Below are 6,000 nucleotides of genomic sequence, written 5' to 3'. Positions count from 1 at the left end.
AGAGCTGAAAATGTGTTGCTGGAAAAGCGCAGCAGGTCAGGCAGCATCCAAGGAACAGGGGATGATTCCTGAAGAAGGGCTCATGCCCGAAACGTCGAATCTCCTGTTCCTTGGATGCTGCCTGACCTGCTGCGCTTTTCCAGCAACACATTTTCAGCTCTGATCTCCAGCATCTGCAGACCTCACTTCCTCAAAATCCACAGGAGTCCATGCTTGTTTAGGAAATGCAGACAGTATTTTGCTTCATTTGTTTGTTGCAGGCACAGCCAGTCAGGCTGGAGATTATGAGATTAGATTAGATTCCCGACAGTACGGAAACAGGCCATTTGGCCCAACAAATCGACACCAACCCTCCAAAGAGCAACCCACCCACACCCATTCCCCTCCCTGATATTTACCCCTAACACTATGGGCAATTTAGCATGACCAGTTCACCTAATTTGCACATCTTTGGACTGTGGGAGGAAACTGGAGCACCCAGATGAAATTCACATAGATAAGGGGAAAATGTGCAAACCCCCAGACAGACAGTCACCCAAGGCTGGAATCGAACCCGGGTCCCTGGCTCTGTGAGGCAGCAGTGCTAACCACTGAGCCACCATGCCACCCCAAAGGGAGTTGCTATGCAAAGGGAAGTTGAGTAGATACTTTGCACACCCCCCCCCCCTCCCCAATGTGGTCCCAGTGCATTAGGTGCAACAGTGAAGGTTGGGAGCATTCACATTAGAAACCTTTCACAAAATTCACTTCAGCAAGGAGATGAGAGGGGTGCACTGAGCTGCACGTCTATTCCACACTTTAAGGTAAGGCTGTGTCTCTGCCTGACTCTCGCTCTTTCTGTCTGTCTCAAACTCTCACCAGAACCCATCGCAAGACCAGCCATTGGGAGCACAGCGAAAGAGAATCATTACAGCATGTTAAATTTAGAAACTTCTACGTGAATCCTGGCCACAAGTAAGAAGGTATGTGCAGAACGCTTTGACTCTCTCATGAAATATTTATATCAGTTGTTATCTCTGGTGAGTGCCAGCGAAAGCCTGAGCTCCCAGTGGAAGAAGCTTTTAATTGCTTTCCTGTTTTGTTGTTGATTTGAACTAAAGGCTTCCCATGTTATCACAAGCTTTGGAAACCCTTTTCGCTGGTCCAGCAAAAAAGCAGATAATAGGAGATCAGCAGTATTTTACTCAACAAAGTGACACTGAATGGCACTGGGCAATGTGTCTCTCTTGCTCCTTGAGTACAGATTGTGTGTCTATGCTCCGGGTCTGCATGCTCAGAATTACTTTCACACCGTGATGCTGAGGGAGTGCTGTATAGTTGGAGGTGGTGTCTTTGGATGAGACCTTTATGGTCAGATACAGTGAGATTTCTGTGGCACTATTTCGAGGAAGGGCAGGGGACTTCTCCCTAGTCAAGTTATCCGTTGGTCAGCATCACTAAAACAGATCGGATCATTATCGGGTGGCTCTCTGTGGGATCTTCCTGAGCACAAGCCTCCAGCTGGGTTTCCTACCTTACAGCAATTCGACAATTCAGATTATGTCATTGCCTGTCAGGTGCTTTGGGAATGCCCTGAGGTTAAGAAAGGTGCTATATAAATGCAAGTCCTTTCTTTCTCACTATCCAGTGCAATGGCACACTATACTGAGAAAAGCAGCATCCATAAGTTGATTTTCTGTCACCTAGTGGCTGGGTGCTACAGTTTGAAAGGATGGAGTGTTGGAAGTGGGGTGGAAATGAGGCAGAAGGGTGTGGTTAAACCAAAAGTTCAGATTTTGTTCACTATCCAGTGACCTTCAGGAACTATAGCATTGATGTAAGGTGAAAGGTGGGAGGCATAGAGTTTAAGAGCATGTTAGGCTGAAGCTATATAAAACGTTGGAAATTCGTGATGAAGGACTCCTGCCCGAAACATCGATTTTCCTGCTCCTCGGATGCTGCCCGACCTGCTGCACATTTCCAGCACCACTCTAATCTTATTCCAGCATCTGCAGTCCACACGTTCGCCTATATAAAACATTGGTTGTTCCACAGCGAGAGAATTGTGTGCATTTCTGGAATCCACATTATCAGCAGGATGTGGTTGCACTGGAGAGGATGCGGAGAAGATTCACCAGGAAGTTGTCTGGGTTGGAGGGTTGTAATTACGAAAACTGATTGGATAGACTGAGTTTGTTCTCCTTGGAACAGAGGAGACTGAAACAGAGGAACATGATTGAGATGTATTCAATTACGAGAAACACAGGGTGGGATAGACAAAAAGAAATGCTTCCCAATGTTGGGAGATTTTAATGACCAGGGACATAGATTTAAAATAAGAGGTTTCAAGGAGTTGTGAGAATTCTTTTTCACTCTGAGGGTGTGAGTATCTTGATCTCACTGTCTGAAAATGTGGCAGAAACTGAAACCCTCATAATGTTTAACAAGTATTTAGACATGCACTTGCAATGTCAAGATATGCAAGGTTATGGGTCAAGTGCTGGAAAATGGGAATCCAGTAGTTTGGTGGCCATTTTTGACCGGTGTAGAATCGATGGGCTGAAGGGTGTTTTTCTGTACTGCAGATCTCTGTGATTCTATGAATCTAAATGATGGTCAGATGAGGCCAGTTTGGGATCACCTATAAAACGTATCCTGATCAAATGGTTTGCTGATCCCAATGGGCTAGGATCACACACAAAGAATGGACACTTACACAATCTCTCTGAAGGTTGGACAATGCCCCTATGTCTGGATCCCCAATGCCATCACTCCTGGTCAAACTGAGGGAAAGAACATCGAGTTATGGTGCACCTTCAGCCCTAGCAGTGGAAGGGAATTTGAACTACGTGCATTGTAAAGTACCTGAAGATTAAATTCAGAAGTACGCTTGGCACTGTGCAAGTGTGGTATTCCTACCTTTGGTCCTAATTCTTTCATGAGATGTTGCCACCACTGGGCTGGCCAGCACTTGTTGCCCAGTTACCTTTAGACTGGGTACATTGTTCAGGTTTTGCAAAGGGCAGATAGGAGACAGCTACATAGCTGTGGGCTTTGAATTACAAGTGAGCCAGACCAGATCGGTATCCTTCCCTGATGAGTATTAGTAAACTAAATGGGATCCTCCAACAATAACTTAATCTTTCAGATTTATTAATTGAATATAAAAATCTAACGCAGTAGGATTTGAACACATGTCCCCAAGGTATGAGTTTGGGCTAGTGAATTACCAGCCTGGTGACATTAACATGACTCCAAAAACTCCTACTGCCCACATCAATTAATCTTACAGTTCTCACTGGGATGTCATGACATGCATGTTAGTTATGAACCAATGTATGTGTCTTCGAAATAGGAACAGCGCTGAGCAAACCTATCTCACAGTGGAAACCTGCAAGGAGGAGAGACTTTCTTCACATTAGTGTGGACTGGGTTCAAACACAGAGGAGGAAGAGAACTTTGTAAAGAGTTCAACAAAGTGGATGGCGAAAGGTTGTTTCTGCTCGATGGCTAGGGGAAGGGGGACCTGGATCCGAAGGTACACAGTCTCAAAGGGAGCTCATTTAGGATGGAGATAAAGAGGAATCCTTCATTCAGAGGGTGGTGAATCTTTGGAATTCTATACTTCAGAGAGCTGGAAGCTGAGCTGTTGCGTCGGAAATCATCACGAACACCAAAACCCAACAAAGTCTCCTATTTTTGCAAGTTTTAGTCACATCTCCCCCTCATCCTTCTCAACTCCACCAAGTGAAGGCCAACAGTCTTCGGTTGTTCCTCAAACGACAAGCTCTTCATTCCCAGGATCATTCTTGGACACCTCCTCTGGGCCCCTCTCCAAGGCCAGCACATCCTTCCTTGGATGTGGGACACAAAATTGCTCACAATATACCAAATGCAGTCTGACCAGAGCCTCATATAGCCTTAGCAGTGCATCCCCACTCTTGTATTCTCGCCCCCTTGTAATGAATGCTAACATCACATTTGCCTTCCTAACTGCGAACCGAACCTGCATATTAACCTTAAGAGAATCCTGAACTAGAACTCCTAAGTCCCTTTGTGCTTCAGATTTTTGCAGACCTTTATAAAATAGTCGACACCTCTATTCTTCCTGCCAAAGTGCTCAATGGGTCAAATGGCCTCCACTGGCTCCAATGTTCTATGTCCCAACCAAGCATTTTGAGAGTTCTTCCACAGCAGGATTGAACTGGAAGGGTGACTATCCTGCATTTATATAGCACCTTTCATGGCCTCAGAGTGTCCCAAAGCATTTTGAATACCAGTGAAGTAGCTTCAAAGAAAGGGTTAAAGCCTGTGGCAGGAGGGGTGGGGTGGTGGGGAATAAAAAGAATGGAACGTTTCACAGGAACAACCAGTGTATTTGTACAGTTAGCAAACAGCTTCAGTTGGATCTGGTTTTATGTTATTCTCTGAAGCTGCTTCAATGCCACAAGTTCACCTGCACCTCCACACACATCATCTATTGCATCCGCTGCACCCGATGTGGCCTCCTCTATATTGGGGAGACGGGCCGCTTACTTGCGGAACGCTTCAGAGAACACCTCTGGGATGCCCGGACCAACCAACCCAACCACCCCGTGGCTCAACACTTTAACTCTCCCTCCCACTCCACCGAGGACATGCAGATCTTTGGACTCCTCCACCGGCAGAACATAACAACACGACGGCTGGAGGAGGAGCGCCTCATCTTCCGCCTGGGAACCCTCCAACCACAAGGAATGAACTCAGATTTCTCCAGTTTCCTCATTTCCCCTCCCCCCACCTTGTCTCAGTCGGTTCCCTCAACTCAGCACCGCCCTCCTAACCTGCAATCTTCTTCCTGACCTCTCCGCCCCCACCCCACTCCGGCCTATCACCCTCACCTTGACCTCCTTCCACCTATCACATCTTCATCGCCCCTCCCCCAAGTCCCTCCTCCCTACCTTTTATCTTAGCCTGCTTGGCACACTCTCCTCATTCCTGATGAAGGGCTTATGCCCGAAACGTCGAATTTCCTATTCCTTGGATGCTGCCTGACCTGCTGTGCTTTAACCAGCAACACATTTTCAGTCATGACTAATTCTGCCATTTAACTGGTGTTGCCTCAGGCTCCATTAGGTTTCCCAGTACTGTAGGTCTTCCTTTTCTAGGTTGCAACAAGAGCCATGACATTTAGAAACAAATTCACAAAATGGGGAAAACAAAACAATTATTGATGGGGTGCTTGTAAGACTGAAGCTTGCAGATAATGCTGGATCCCAAAGCATATTAAGCCGAGCTCCTTGATGTCTTCGATGTGGAATTTAACTATCACTGGGAATTGCTTTGAATCATGTGTGCTGCTAGTGCTGAAATTCGCCCTTTAGTTTTGTAAATGTTAAGCAGAAATGCACCACAACCTTTGATGTGAGCCCCAGGCACTGTTATTTGCCTCATAACCTTTACGTTGCTGATCTTCAGAAGCGACAAGCTGACTTTGGGACAGCACTTGTGCATTTATTATTGTTTTCCCCTACCAAGGCTTGGTGTGTGTGTGGGTGTGTGTGTGTGTGTGTAGGGTGCGGGGTGGGGGGTGGGGGAGGGTGGATGTTTCGCTAATCCCACATGAGCGTAAAAATCCCGGCTGACTCTCCCGGTGCAGAGCTGTGAGGGTGCTACATTGTTGGAGGCACAGTCCTTCCAGATGAGTGTTCAGAGCATGGCCATACATGCTCTGTCAGATGCACGCAAAAGAATGCATGGGACTATTTCGAAGGGGCCTCTTTCTCGTGTCCTGGTTAATATTTGTCATCAGCACCACTTGCCCCCACCCAAACCCACAGCCACACCAACCCCTCAGGCATTCAATTGAAAATAAATTATCTGCTTATCATCACTGCTGACTGTGAGATCTTTCTGTGTGCAAACTTGTTGCTACGTTTCTCCCATTATAACAGCAACTGGACTATCATTCAGTAGCAGCAGAGCATGCCATTTACACGATACACTGTAGAAAGATACCAAGGCTCCCTAAATGTGGAGGTG

At 46.5% G+C, this 6,000-nt stretch overlaps 1 protein-coding gene across 2 annotated transcripts in view; it reads left to right on the top strand.

The window, feature by feature from the left end:
* Positions 1–741: 741 nt before the first annotated feature.
* Positions 742–6,000, top strand: part of LOC132831294 (tumor protein p53-inducible protein 11-like) — a 28,041-nt gene continuing 22,782 nt past the window's right edge. The window contains exon 1 of one of the 2 annotated variants that reach the window (XM_060849342.1): positions 742–803. The gene's annotated coding sequence lies outside the window, so the exon portion shown is untranslated. Of the gene's footprint in view, positions 804–833; positions 963–6,000 lie in introns of those variants that run through there. The other variant, XM_060849341.1, reaches the window with a different exon arrangement.

The sequence above is a fragment of the Hemiscyllium ocellatum genome, chromosome 33 (assembly GCF_020745735.1).
Source record: "Hemiscyllium ocellatum isolate sHemOce1 chromosome 33, sHemOce1.pat.X.cur, whole genome shotgun sequence".
NCBI lineage: Eukaryota > Metazoa > Chordata > Chondrichthyes > Orectolobiformes > Hemiscylliidae > Hemiscyllium > Hemiscyllium ocellatum.
Note: the sequence above shows the minus strand (reverse complement) of the source record. Positions and strands in the feature narration are given on the sequence as shown.